This window comes from Sus scrofa, chromosome 9 (assembly GCF_054392235.1).
Source record: "Sus scrofa isolate SSC_HxYL_T2T_F1_AM1 chromosome 9, Sscrofa_HxYL_maternal_Yorkshire_Landrace_v2.0, whole genome shotgun sequence".
Taxonomy (NCBI): Eukaryota; Metazoa; Chordata; class Mammalia; order Artiodactyla; family Suidae; genus Sus; species Sus scrofa.
In genome coordinates this window covers 29,742,300-29,757,636 of record NC_139391.1, presented here as the reverse complement: position 1 = coordinate 29,757,636, position 15,337 = coordinate 29,742,300, and the positions used below count along the sequence as shown (strand labels likewise).

The window sequence follows — 15,337 nt, the reverse complement described above, 5'->3', positions numbered from 1 at the left end:
AGGCCAGGGATTGAACCCATGCCCTCATAGATACTAGTCGGGTTTATTAACTGCTGATCCATGATGGGAACTCCAGAGACATTTTTCTAACAGGACTATCATATGCTGTATTATAATTGCCTTGGACTCCCCCCCTCACATTCTACTTGTTACTTTTCACACAAACATCGTGCCACAGACAGCTTTTAAAAGTCATAACCTGACAAAATTTCTCATCAGCTGAGGTACTTCTCATGTTCCCCACCAGTGCATCTCTCATCCATTATGTGGGATGTCACAAGGAACTTCAGGCCATCCAAGTGCAGCCTAGAAGCATGGCAAGTGTGTCATGGCTCAATGATTGCAGTGAAGAAAAAGGTGAATATGGAGTTCCCGTCGTGGTGCAGTGGTTAACGAATCCAACTAGGAACCATGAGGTTGCAAGTTCGATCCCTGGCCTTGCTCAGCGGGTTAATGATCCAGCATTGCTGTGAGCTGTGGTGTAGGTCACAGACGCGGCTCAGATCCTGCACTGCTGTGGCTGTAGGCCGGTGGCTACAGCTCCGATTAGACCCCTAGCCTGGGAACCTCCATATGCCGCAGGAGCGGCCCAAGAAATGGCAAAAAGACAAAAAAAAAAAAAAAAAAAAAGGTGAATATATGTTCCCACCTTCTGTTGCTCAGTTAGGAATTATTAAAACACAGTATACATATTACTTTATAATAATCTGGGAACACTCAGCCTCAGTGGCCCATTGTGGTGACCAAACTTGAGGATATACACAAGTATAAATTTTCCTTCTTCCTTGTTTTCTTCTCCCCAGACTTCACTTAGGTCCCATAGGATGTCTTCACAAAATGAACTAGGGGATTTAGGCAGTCTCTTGTTAGAGGCTCTCCTTTTTGTGGGTAATATAAACTAAGATGTGTTTTTTCTACTTGCACACACATGATCAATTATACAGTACTGCCAGATCAAGCTTCAGAAAATGCAACATTCACTGTCTTTTTTATGCCTAGAAAATATCTCGTCTCTCCACCTCAATCAGAATTGATACCATACCTTGATATGTACACAGGAATTAAAACAAATTTTAATAAGTGTGACTCATTATGTCGTTTGCAAATGTTAAGTACTTTTAAAAATTTTATTGTAGTTGATTTACAATGTTCTATTTCTTCAGTACATAAAAGTGACCCAGTGATGCATATATATATATATATACACACACACATATATATACATACATTCTTTTTCTCACATTATCCCCCATCATGTTCCATCACAAGTGATGAGATATAGTTTCTTGTGCTATACAGCAGGATCTCATTGCTTACCCACTCCAAATTAAATTAAGATTAGATTTTAGGAGTTCCTGTCGTGGCGCAGTGGTTAACGAATCCGACTAGGAACCATGAGGTTGCAGGTTCGGTCCCTGCCCTTGCTCAGTGGGTTAACGATCCGGCATTGCCGTGAGCTGTGGTATAGGTTGCAGACGCGGCTCGGATCCCGCGTTGCTGTGGCTCTGGCATAGGCCGGTGGCTACAGCTCCGATTCAACCCCTAGCCTGGGAACCTCCATATGCCGTGGGAGCGGCCCCAAAGAAATAGCAAAAAGACCAAAAAAAAAAAAAAAAAAAAAAGAAAAAGATTAGATTTTATTCTGGTGCAGCAAAAACAAATCCAACTAGTATCCATGAGGATGTGGGTTTGATCCTTGGCCTCGCTCAGTGGGTTGGAGATCTGGCATTCCCTTGAACTGTGGTGTAGGTCACAAATGTGGCTCAGATCACGTGTTGCTGTGGCTGTGGTGTAGCCCAGCAGCTATAGTTCTGACTTAACCCCTCGCCTGGGAACTTCCATATGCTGCAGTATGGCCCTAAAAAAGAAAAAAAAATTCTAAGGTGTTACTTTCCTTAAAGGCAGAAAATAAATTCACTGAATAAAAAAAAAAAAAATTCTTCCAGAGTTCCCATCGTGGTGCAGTGGAAACAAATCCGACTAGGAACCATGAGGTTGCAGGTTTGATCCCTGGCCTCACTCAGTGGGTTAAGGATCCAGCGTTGCCGTGAGCTGTGGTGTCTGGTGACTTGGATCTGGTGTTGCTGTGGCTGTGGTGTAGGCCAGTGGCTGTAGCTCCAATTAGACCCCTAGCCTGGGAACCTCCATGTGCCCTGGGTGCAGCCTTAAAAAAAAGAAAAAAAAAAAAAATCTCCCTCTCAATGCCTAGGCCAAGGGTTGTCATACTTCAGGCACCAAATATTTCTTGATGTGTTGAATTACATATCAATCATGGAAAACGCCTATAAATTTCTAAATCCTACTGAAAATCTGTTATTTTGAGAAAAATGGCCTTGAAAATATGTTTTAAATGCCACTTGATAACTCTAGGACATTTTAAGCTCTTTCCTTTAGACTTCCATTTATTCTCAGAGGTAGATGATAATTAGAAGCATCATATCAAATACAGGAGACTGCAGTAGAAGTGCTATTGTTTTTTGAGGTATATGACATAGATTTATGTTTTCTTTGTGATTTGCTGAATCTTCTCTCTTAAATCCTCATTTCTACATCTCTGTAATGGGGAATCAAAAGCTGTCGTTCTTACTAGACAGGGTGCTATTAAGTTCAAATGCAAAAAAGATGTTTGCAAAATAATTCTGTGATCTGTAAAGACGTAAAATGAAAATTACTACACATAAAAGCTTTCCTCCCTCAAGATTTATGTTTGAGAATTCACTGACTATAATTTAACAAAAAATCTTTAAATGCCTGACAATATCTAGGTATTGCACAAAAAAGAAACATAATTTTTAAAATTATCCTTTCTCTATTTAAAAGTCAAAATATCCACTATCAAAACTTTTGAATTTAACACATAGACATTGTAGGAAACAAAATAACTTCATTACTTTTATTATAAACATATAGAGAGATTTTTTCGTCTTTTTGTCTTTTTCTAGAGCCGCACCCACAGCATATGGAGGTTCCCAGGCTAGGGGTCTAATTGGAGCTGCAGCCGCCAGCCTACACCAGAGCCACAGCAACACGGGATCTGAGCCGTGTCTGCAACCTACACCACAGCTCACAGCAACGCCAGAGCCTTAACCCACTGAGTGAGGCCAGGGATCAAACCCGAAACCTCATGGTTCCTAGTCAGATTCATTAACTACTGAGCCGCAATGGGAAATCCTATTATAAATATTTTAAATTCAAGAATTAATTTCCCTAATATCTGAAAAAACAGAAAAATACAAATGTTTCTAAATTTTATATTTGTGTATTGTGTTGACAATATCAGTTTGATGTGGTTTACAAACCTTAAAAAGCCCATCAGCTCAATTAAGTGTAATATTTTTAAAGAGGAAAAAATAAATTCAACGAAAATCTACATGAATTTTAGTATATTAATTTTTTAGCTCAATTTCTCTTTGGGAGCCAGTAATATATGAATAGGTGATGATAACAATAGCAATATAAAAATACGTAGTTGCTTGCTGTTGTATAATTATAGAGTTTAATTTAGCATTATGTATTTTCTTGCCTTAGATTCATTAAATATTAGTTGCCATTATTGATTTCCCTTTTTACTCCTCATAGCTCTATTTTTAAATACCAATCAAAGGAAGGCAGACTCTTTCCAACAGAATCAACTAAGTTCTGAGACTCTATGTCAACCATAAACTCATCTGGTACACCGGAAATTTTTGACGTTTCTTCAATGAGGCCCTGCGACATGAATGAGTCAGTGGACAAAAGAAATATTAAGAGCAAGGCTAAACTGTCTGCCTGACCACAGGGAGATAGCTGCAGTTAATGAACATGTTTAATCATGAGAGAGAAGGCAATAAAATGTACTGAAGAGTAAACAAAACAATAAACTTTTTTTCAATTGAGCATTTTAAAATATTGATTTATTCAGTCCCTCTTTCAGTCAGACTCAAATATAAGTTAAAAAAAAAAATCTATCACATCTGGTAAAATGAGAATGCCCAACTCACTAAATTGCTTGAAGAAAATGCTCTCAATTTAGATAGAAAGGAGAAATGTACAACCAAAAATACCAGGGGGTTTTCAAACAAGGCTATCGCCACATTCCAGGCATCACAGTTTAGTAAAGTTTGAAATAAACTTGTATGTAAAAAGAAAGCATTTTAAAAAGTTAGAAAATGAAAAGAGCATAAATGTTCTCAAACATGGAAACATGACATGATGTGAAAATTCTGGATATATATGTGTTCATAAATCTTCACAGAAAGAAATGTCACCTTTTACACTGTAAGATTTACTAAAAAGCCAATTACACCCATGTGGCTGGGAATTACAGTTTTAGATTCTCTGTCAATTGGATATACGATGTCCTAAAAGGGGATTATAAATACAATGGCCTCAGACACAGAAGCTTTGGACCAAAGGAGAATGGAAAAACTAAAATCCTTAATAAATATCAAATCTTTATGTCCATCTTTGCTACAGAAACATCTCAATATTTCTTGCTATATTAAAAAAGGTGATATGAAACTGATTTCTGTTTTCCGTATATCACTAATTCTGTGATGTCAATATGCCCTAGTTATTCAACAATCCACATTCCAAATAATCTTCATTTTTAACTACAATTATTCAACAAAAATACGTTGTGTGCATATGGTATTCTTAGCACTGGCTTGGTTGTTAATTTTCATGTTCACAAAACAGAAATCATCACTGTACTCGCAATAATTATTGTCCTATGGAGAGACAGTTATTAACTGAACAATCAGACAAACGAATGCAATACAAGAAAGTACCATGGGAAAATTTAACAAAGAAGTAACAAGACTATCAGTATCCAAAGCCTAGACCTACAACTGGTATGTCTATGAGTCCTAGAACCTTATTCCCAGGTCTGAATTTCAATTCTATTAAGGTATAGGCATGAAACAGGGAGGATATATAACAACAATTTCAAGGCAGATGGAGCAGCCAGGAATTACAGTGAGTCCTTGTAGTTGACCCTATTTTGGATTGCAAGGAACGGAAACTATGTGGTATAATTATTAAAGCATAATCTCATTATTAGAGCAATATCAATTGCTCACAGAATCAAGGGGAAACTGAACAATCAAACTTGGAAAGCAAGCAGAAACTAAAAAGGCATGTTAGGCCGAAATGAAGGAAGAATAATATATTCTTTTTTAGTAGAAAAATTCTGCTTAGTGTGCTATTGTGTTGTAAGACATGTAGAACCTACAATTGCTAGACAGCACTGCCATTTTCTCAGGGTATTTAATCAATTATTTGCCGCCTTCTTCCTTCCTTTAAATTTAAAGTCATGGTTTGACTGTTTATTTAATACAGTCTAGTTCTCATAATTGAGCCCTAGGGACTAGGTGTAGAAGAAAGAAAATATCCCTACTTTAACCATTGTAGTGGGAGACAGAGAGCATTTCAGATTTTCTACATTTCAAACAAATGCAGTTTATTCACAAGATTATGGTGACTAGAGAGTTAAATTTGTAACAAAAATTAAAGACTTTCTGAGGATTTTATTTTTTTTTGCAAAAAAAAAAATCACTGGGGATTTTAAACATAAGAATAACATGATTAAATGGCTATTTGAATACCACTGTGGCTAATATACTGGAAGGAAACAAAAGAGAAAGCGTAAAAACAAATAAATTAAGAGTCAGTAATCCAAGATAGGAACAGACAGGCAATAAACTAAGATTAAAGTGAAGGTAGTGGAAATGGAGGAAAGATGTTATTGACATGGAATAAACAGAATGGTAGAGTTTAGGGCAATGGATAGGATTCAAGCATGCATGGCTTTCAGTTTTCTGACTTGAGAAGGAATTTAGTAAAGTTAGTTTAAAATCCCAATTTATATAATACATCATTTTAAAAGAATAAAGGAATAAGCACATGATCATCTCAATAGATGTAGAAAAAGCACTTGAGATCATTGGGCATCTCACCCACCTTGTTCAAAATGAAGCAGATATAGAGGGAAACTATCAAACTGATAAAGGGCATCTATGAAAAACCCTCAGCTACTACCACACTAAACTGTCAAAGGCTAAATTTTTTCTGCTAACATGAATAAGAAGAGGATGCTCATCCTCACCACTTACATTAAATATTAAACTAGATGCCCTCACACAGCAACTAGACAAGAAAAACATAAAATTTAATGTATTACAATTGGAAAGGAGAAAGGAAAAATATTTCTATTTACAGATTACAATGATGGCATACATATTGAATCCCTAGAAGTTCACTTAGAAACCATTAGAAGTGATAAAATCAAAAGGTTTTTAGATCCAGGATCAATATAAAAAAATTCCCTAGCAATAAAAATCTGAAAATAAAATTAAGAAAACCATATATTTGCAATAGCATCAAACGTAAAAAAAGATTAAGAAAATATTTAAGAAAAAAATGCAATGTTTGAACACCAAATAACACATCATTAATAAAAATTAAAGAAGACCTAAACATATGGGAAGACATAGTACATTCACTGATCAGAATTATTAATATTATTGAGATAGCAATAATCCTCAAATTGAATCATCTTCAGATTCAATCTTCATCAAAATCCCAGCCAGGTTCTTTGGAAATTGAGATGAAGATCTCAAAATTCATATGAAAATTTAAGGAACCCAGAATAACTTAAATAATCCTGATATAGAACAAATTTGGAGGGCTCAAATTTTCTGATTTCAAAACCTACTAAAAATTTATAGCAAAATCATGATGGTGTGGTATTAACATAAGAGTAGCTATATGGATCAATGGAGTAGAATTTTTTTTTTTTAATTTTATTTTGTCTTTTGTCTTTTTAGGGCAACACCCATGGCATATGGAGCTTCCCAGGCTAAGGGTCTAATCAGAGCTGTAGCTGCTGGCCTACGCCACAGCCACAGCAACCCCAGATCCGAGCTGTGTCTTCAACCTACATACACCACAGCTCAAGGCAATACCGGATCCTTAACCCACTGAGCAAGGCCAGGGATCAGACCTGCAACTTCATGGTTCCTAGTAGGATTAGTTTCCTCTGTGCCACAATTGGAATTCCTAAGGAAAAATAATTTATGTGACATTATAAATAGCATAGATATCAGCTCCAAGGGATTATTCCAGATTCTGGTTCCCTTGATGGGAACTCCTGTAGTAGAATTTTAACTCCAGAAATAAACTCTCATTTATAGTCAGGTAACTTTTGGCAAAGGTTTCAAGACAAGTCAATGTGGGAAAGAATAATCCTTTCAACAAATGGTCCAGGGGAGTTAGATATACACATGGAAAATAATTAAGTACCTACTCTACACCATATAAGAATATTACTTAAAATAGATTAAAGACCTACAACTATATAAATCATATAAGAAAATGTACACAATCTATTTGTCAACTCAGACTAGGCAAGAGTTTCTTAGAATGACACCCAAAGTACAACACCTGGCGTTGCCGTGGTGTAGGCCGGCAGCTGTGGTGTAGGCTGGAGCTGTAGCTCCTATTCAACCCCTAGCCTGAGAACTTCCATATGCCACAGGTGCGGCCCTCAAAAAAAAAAAAAAAAAAAACCCTCAAGGTTATGGAAATGAGGGAAAGTCTCAAGAACGCCAAGAACGCGTCCAGGCAAAGAAAACTAATCAGAATGGAAAAAGACATTGTCATGCTTTGGGGCAGGTGGGTAAAGTGGAAGGTAGCCTGTGAATTGTGTTAGAAGTTGAAAACCACAATGATTTCTCATATGAGGGTGTATGTGGGTGTTCCCTTTAGGGGTAAAACATAATGGAAATTGTCCTTTAATTTGGCACAGGCGGTAAATTAATGACGCCTAGGGAATCTAACTTACACATCATACTGCTACTACAGATTTTCTGTATGTTTGAAATTACTAGAAAGTAAAAAACTTTTCAAAACAAACACGTTAGAAAAGTAGCTAAGACACCAAATTTCTTTTTAGAGGCCAAGCCCTAACCAGATTCAGTTCACTCAAAATGGTTTTCACCGCTCTTGTAGGAAAGCACATACTATTAAAAGGTACTGAGAGAAGCTATTAGCAGTCACTAGGTCCTGGGGGTTGTGAAAGACCTGGGATACTGGAGAAACAGTGGGATTTTTGAATCACAATTTCCCCTATCAAACCACTAAAAGGTAAGAGTCATAATACATGAATTTAGTAAAGTTAGCATGATACAAAAGCAATACATAACAATCAGTAATTCACTAAAAATCAATACACTAAGAACAAGTATCAAAAAGAAAAATTAAGAAAATAATCCCATTTACAACTGCATCAAAAAGAACAAAATACCTGGGTATAAACTGAGCCAATTATGTGAAAAACCTGCACAATAATAATTACAAGATACTAATAAAGAAATTGAAGCAAAACATACATGGAAACATTTTCTGTGATCAGGTATCAGAAGAATATTGTTAAAACGTTCATCCAGCCACAGCAGTACACACATTCAATTTACTCTTACACAATTAAAACGCCATTTTTCATGGAAACAAAGCAAACAATCCTATCATCTGTGTGGAACCAAAAAGGACCCCAAATTGGATGGCTTGAGCCGAAGAAAGGAGAACACAGCTGAAGTCAATCCTCTTCCTGACTTCAAACTACACAAGGAAGAAGCTGAGGAACCAGAATTGGCACAGCAACACACACATGCACCAGAGGAACAGAACTGAGACCCCAGAAATAAACCCAGGTGTACGTGGTCAGTTAATTTATGACACAGCTGCCAAGGGCATACACTGGGAAACTCCACCAATCAATGATACCAAGCATATTAGGTACCACACACCAAAGAAAGGCAACTGTCTACACCACACACAAAACTACCTGAAATCCACCAATTTCCGCATCAAGCCTTTCCTCTGAAAATGGAACCCCACACACACCCCACTCCTGCCCAGCAGTCAGCCACATCCAGGAAGCTTCTCCCCAGGTTTTCTTTACCTTTTACTCCAGCGGTGGCACCTCCCAGCAGGTCCTGAAGCAGCTGGGCTCCTGTCTGCCTGGACAGGCCTGTGCTGTCCAGAAGCTGAAGCTCCGAAAAGTCCTAAGGAGACCAACCTTCTGTCTGTGTCCACTCTACCAGGCATCAATCAGACGCTAAAGCCCTGGCAAATCCCAGATCCAGTTCAGCCACAAGCGTGATGCCAGCGAGCTTCGTAGGAGCCCACAGGTTATTAGGAAAACACCTAAGAAGACTACATAAAAGCCACCGCGGGTGGGGCACGGCTGGGTGTCCCACCACCCTCGCCTGGGGCTGGGCTCCAAGACAGCTGGGCTCCGCGTCAGCTCCTCCAAAACTGCAGCTCAGTCCCAGCAAGGAAAGTAACGCTGAGCTGGGAGGTTGATCCCGCGAGACCTGGATTTATTCAGGGGGTGGGGTGGGGCAGGGCGGGGGCGTGAGGGCAGGGCTCTGGATAATACTTTTTAATTTTCTTCCATGGGGAAAAAGATAGTATATGTTCCATGCAGAAAAGAATAAGCCCCGTATGTGTAGCCAAATAGGTAGAATATGATTGTGTGAAGTGATGTTCATTACGTTACTAGTCTCCCATTCCAATCACAAGTAGGCTTGTAAAGTAAGCTCCTTCCTGGCTTCCTTCTTGTTGAGGAAGGCTATGAAGCTTGATCTGGCAAATGAGTTGTGGATAACACAAATCACTTGTGGGCCAGAATACTAACAGCCTTTGGAAGGTACGTAACATACCCTTTGGAAGGTCATTTTTCCCCTCTTCCATGATGACGGGCAGTTTCCCAAATAAGGCCTGTTCTGTCTGCCTAGATCCTGGAATGCAGTCATGCAAAGATCCCTCCTTGCCCATCCAAGATGGACAGTGTGGCACAAGTAAGAAGGAAAACGTTGTCATTTTAAGCCACTAAAAATTAGGGATTTTATCTATGACAGCAAGCATAAATTAACATTTCCTTACTCATACATTTTCACTTAAATTTCCTCCCATAGTATCCTATTTGTAAAAGTTTAGCTACTTAGATGTCTATTAGAGTGTTACATCAAATAAGGGAAGAAATTTCATCTGAACTTTGAAGCAACAGGTATTACACAAGAAATATGTTTCCTAGTGTTAGGAAATGTGAGGAAGAGAAGATATTCCATTGAGTGAAATCCAAGAGGGCCAAGAGATGATATTAAGATGTTTCCTTGCAATGCTTCTTTAAGCAAGCAGACCCTATAGGGCATTCCTGGGGCAGGCCTGTCCCCTTATCCTCTGCTATAGCTCTTCCCTGAAGTACCTAGATAATAGTACCTGATGCATATTTACTGAGCTGTTTTACAGATGCTAAAACCATCATCAAGCAGAAGAAACTAACTGCTTGATGACCATGAGCATGGAGCCCCCAGACCTACTGGCGCCTAGGGATTGATAATGTTAACACCTGTGACACCGACTACCCTGTTACCTCACCATCAACCAATCAGAGAATTGGGCACCAGGTGATCGCTTAGCCTGCAACCTCCCCCCGCCCCAACCAGGTTTTTAAACTGTTTTACAATTTTGGGTTCTGGAAGTTCAGGCATTTGGGGGCACACGGGCCACTTGTCTCCTTGTATAGCCTGAAATGAATCTTTCTCTGCTCCGAACTCTGACTTTTCAGTTTATTTGGCTTCAGTTTGTTTGTCAGGAACATGAACTTGCATTAACAGTTTTTTAGTGCATCCATTTTTATTTGCATCTTGTTTTGTTGTCTCAGCTGCTCTCGATTTGTGACTGCCCTACGCTAAGTACTATATACTGGAGAGCAAGCATTTTTTAATTATTTGTTATCTGGAGTAGATCATTTTAAAAGATCTACTCTGTTGGTAGACATTTAAGTTATTTCCATGTCTTGGCTATTATGAATAGCACTACTATGAATATAGGGGTGCATTTTCTTTTCCATATATGGTTTTCTCCAGGTATATATCCTAGAGTGGGAATGCTGGATCAAAAGTTAATTCTATTTTTAGTTTTCTGAGGACTCCAACTTATTAGAATCCTACCAATAGTGTAGGAGGGTTCCCTTTTCTCCACACCCTCTTCAACATTTGTTATTTGTAGATTTTTTTTTTTTTTTTTTTTTTTGTCTTTTTCGGGCCGCACCTCTAGCATATGGAAGTTCCCAGGGGGACATCTGTGATCAACCCCACAGCTCACAGCAATGCCAGATCCTTAACCCACTGAATAGGGCCAGGGATCAACCCCAAGTCTTCATGGATACTAGTTGGGTTCCTTACTGCTGAGCAACAACGGGAACTCCTGTAGACTTTTTAAAAAACTTTTTCACCACACCTGCAGCATGTGGAAGTTGCCAGGCCAGGGAAGGTGCCAGGCACCTCAGCAATTAGAATGCTGGAGACTTAACCCACTGAGCCAGGCGGGAGTTCTTGCCATTTGTAGATTTTTTAATGAGGGCTATTCTGACTGGTGTGAGGAGGTAACTTGTAGTATTGATTTGCATTTCTCTAATAATTGGTGATGTTAAGCATCTTTTCATGTGCCTAGTGGCCATCCTTATGTCTTTGGAGAAATGTCTGTTTAGGACTTCTCCCCATTTTTCTTTTTTTATGTGTAGTTTTTTTTGTTAGAGTACAGTTGATTTACAGTGTTGTGCTTCTGCACATTTTTCAACTGGATTGTTTGGCTTTTAGTTCTTGAGTGGTGTGATTTGTTTGCCTTCCTTTTGGAATTTGAGCCCTTGTTGGTTGCATTGTTTGCCAATATTTTCTCCCATTCTGTAGATTATCTTTTCTGTTTGTTTGTTTTTATGGCTTCCTTTGCTGCACAGAAGCTTGTAAGTTTGATTAGGTCCCATTTTTTGTTTGTTATTATTTCTGTTACCTTGGGAGACTGACCTAATAAAACATTTGTATGATGTATGTCAGAGAATGTTTTGCTTCTTTTCTCTTCTAGGGATTTATGGTTTAAGTCTTTCAGACATTTTGAGTTTATTTTTGTGCATGGTGTGAATGTGTGTTCTAATTACTAAGCAAGACATGGAAAAAACCAAAATGTCCATAGAGAGATGAATGGATTAAGAAGATGTGGTATTATGTACAGTGGAATACTACTCAGCCATAAAAAAGAATGAAATTATGCCTTTCATGGCAACACAGATGCAATTTAAGATTATCATACTAAGTAAGTTAGAAGAGAAAGACAAATACCATATTATATCACTTATATGTGGAATCTAAAATATGGTACAAATGGTCCTATCTAAAACACAGAAACAGACTCACAGACATAGAGAACAGACTTGTAGTTGCCAAGTGGGAAGGGGGGGAGAAATGGAATGGACTGGGACTTTGGGGTTGGTATATGCAAACTATTATATTTAAAATGGATAAGCAATGAGGTCCTACTGTAGAGCACAGGAAACTACATCTAATCTCTTGGGATAGACCATGATGGAAAATAATATAAAAAAGAATATATATAACAGAGTCACTTTGCTCTATAGCAGAAATTGGCACAACATTGTAAATCAACTACAATTTTAAAAAAATTTTAAGTATAAAATTTTTAAATTTGGCTAAATCAAATTTTAAAAATCTGCATTTTAAGAAAAATAATATAAGATGTACTCTTTCTAAATTTCTGTTTCCTTTGCTTCATAATATTTACATATAAGCCATGCATGTTATTTCTTTTCTTCTTGTCTTACTCAAGTAAGAAGAAATCGTGAACTATAGAAAAGATGTGCAAATGTCACTCTATTGGTCTACTGTTAATTTGTGCTTTTTTTGGTCAAATTGCCTTCTCAAATATTAATACTGGACATATTAATATTTCCCAAATGTATTCAATTTCCAGGATATAACATGCCTTCATCCACAGCAGTTTATTTTATTAAACAAAAGAATTTCACATAATCCCATAGTTTGATGTTCTAATACTCTGAAGCAATGCAGCTCATGAAAAGTTATAATCTCCAGAATGCACTGTTTCCAATCAATTAATATTCCCAAATGCAGTCTTCTACTTGTGAACACTATACTTATAAGAATATGAGACCATTGCTAGTTTCCCCTATATCATACTGTGCTATCTTCTTGAAGTTGTAGTCTTTTAAAAATGTAGAAAGTGGTGCATAGGAATTCAGGAACAGTGAATCAGAGAACTGATGGTCCCAAATAGCATACCTTGTGAAGAGAAGGACCACTGCTTAGCTTTCTGTTGGGCACTGATCCAGGATCTCTGTCCAGATATCAAAGTGAGAAAGAAGTATCTTCTCATGTTCTTCCAGATAGGTAGGGCTGCTATGAGGCAAACCCTGTAACAGGTAAAATTCTTTTTTCTATCCAGTTTTATGAGTGACACTGTTTGTTGTAGATTCAACAGCCATTTCCCCATTTTTCATGGCAAAAGAACCTTGATTGCAAGTGCATGCATGCATGTGTGTCAATGTGCTTATCCCTAGGCTAATAATTGGTTATCCCTATTCTATCTACCTTTGCAAGTGAAGGAGCTAGGGAGTGCCCATGTGACCCCGTTCCAGGCAATGATGTAAAGGGAAGTCTACTGAAGTCTTGGGAGAGGGGAGTGAATTTTCCTACCTAAAAAAAGAGAAACAAGTAAGAAAACAGTTTATTTTTGTCCCTTCCCCCTTCCTTCTTATTTGAGAAAGGTTGTATTGGAATGAAATGTTTGGAGCTGTGGCAGCTATTCTGGTAACAGTGAGATTTAAACCTGAGGACAAAATGCCAACATGTTGAGAATAGCAGTAGGAATAAATGAAAGACCTGATTTCCTTCTTTCTTTTTTTTTTCTTTGTCTTTTTACCATCTCTAGGGCCGCTCCCATGGCATATGGAGGTTCCCAGGCTAGGGGTCCAATCGGAGCTGTAGCCACTGGCCTCCACCAGAGCCATAGCAATGTGGGATCCGAGCCATGTCTGCAACCTACACCACAGCTCACGGCAATGCTGGATCCTTAACCCACTGAGCAAGGTCAAGGATCGAACCCGCAACCTCATGGTTCCTAGTCGGATTCGTTAACCACTGAGCCAGGATGGGAACTCCCTGATTTCTTGATATTGATGTTGGACAAGTAGAAGCATGAAGAGGACACCTAACTTCAGGCAATTCCTTTTTTTTTTTTTTTTTTTTTCTTTTTTCTTTTAAATAGCTTCACCTGCAGCATATAGAAGTTCCTGGGCCAGGGACTGAATCTGAGCTACAGATAAGGCAGTGCCGGCCTGAGGATGGAACCCGCACCTCTGCAGCAACCAGAGATGCTGCAGTCACATTCTTAACCTACTGTGTCACAGGGGTGTCATGAGATATGTTTCTACAATATTTTCTTAGCCTCTTTGCTGAAAACTGCATCTTGTCCTGCTTTACTTAATCCCATCTTCCTGCTTCACTTTATCCCATCTTCCTGCTTGAAAAACAGTCACAGTGCTGGTAAATGACTTAAGCTTAAGAACAAAGGCATAAGCTATTCATAGGGTCAGCTGAATGAGGATATAATGCGTTGGCCTAGGCAGGCCAGACCTGTGTAGATTAGCACGCTGTTTGTGTGCAATCGTGGTATGTCCTCTAAAGAATAAGAAGAACCTCATGGCCTAGTGGTTTATGAGCGGGTTATTAGCAGAATATGCATTAGCAAAGAGAACCAAGGCGCAAATCTAGGCACACCAGGTTGCCAAAAAGAGGCATGCAGTTTGTGGAAGCACAGTGAGGATTCTCTGGAATGCTATGCATAGATAGCTAACTCAAATGCTAATGATTGTTATGTGCCTAAAGGTCAGAGTGAAAGCTTAGCCTTCTACCAGTTAAGTGACTTTTAAAATAATAAAAGAACTTATAAAATAATAAACAAACCCTATATACTCCACCCATAACCCCCTCCTCATTGAGGTCATCCTAAAGGGCACAATAAAAGTAGTGTGGTTTCTTGAGGCTGTGCTCTTGGTCCCTGAGACCTTGAGTCCCCCAGTTTCTCCCTTCACTTAAGATAAATGTCTCTGTGTCTTGTTTTATGTTAACTTTTTTCCTTAAGTTCCACAGCACCCATTCTTCAGCCCCATCCAGCTGAGCTGGTCACAGCAAGTGTCCTAGCCAAATGGTGCCAAAATTTTTGAATGCAAATAATCAAGACTTAATGTGCTTCAGACAAAATAACATAGAATGAATATGGAATTTAATTTTATAGGGAAGTGTGTGTATATATATGTAGGTATATATGTAGTATGTGTGTGTGATACGTGCATACATTTTCCAAGTGATCAGGAAAATAATACCTTATGAAACAATCTCTGGGCACACATCTAGATATGAATATTCATGCCAGTTTAGTCATAACCCTGATTAATGTAAGGTTGAGTTCAAAATAAATT

General features: G+C 38.3%; 1 long non-coding RNA gene across 1 annotated transcript in view; it reads right to left on the bottom strand.

The window, feature by feature from the left end:
* The window catches only part of LOC110255423 (uncharacterized), a 211,610-nt gene extending 202,275 nt beyond the window's left edge, over positions 1-9,335 (bottom strand). The window contains exon 1 of the long non-coding RNA XR_014815094.1: positions 8,942-9,335. This is a non-coding gene — a long non-coding RNA (uncharacterized LOC110255423). The remainder of the gene's footprint in view (positions 1-8,941) is intronic.
* Positions 9,336-15,337: the final 6,002 nt, after the last annotated feature.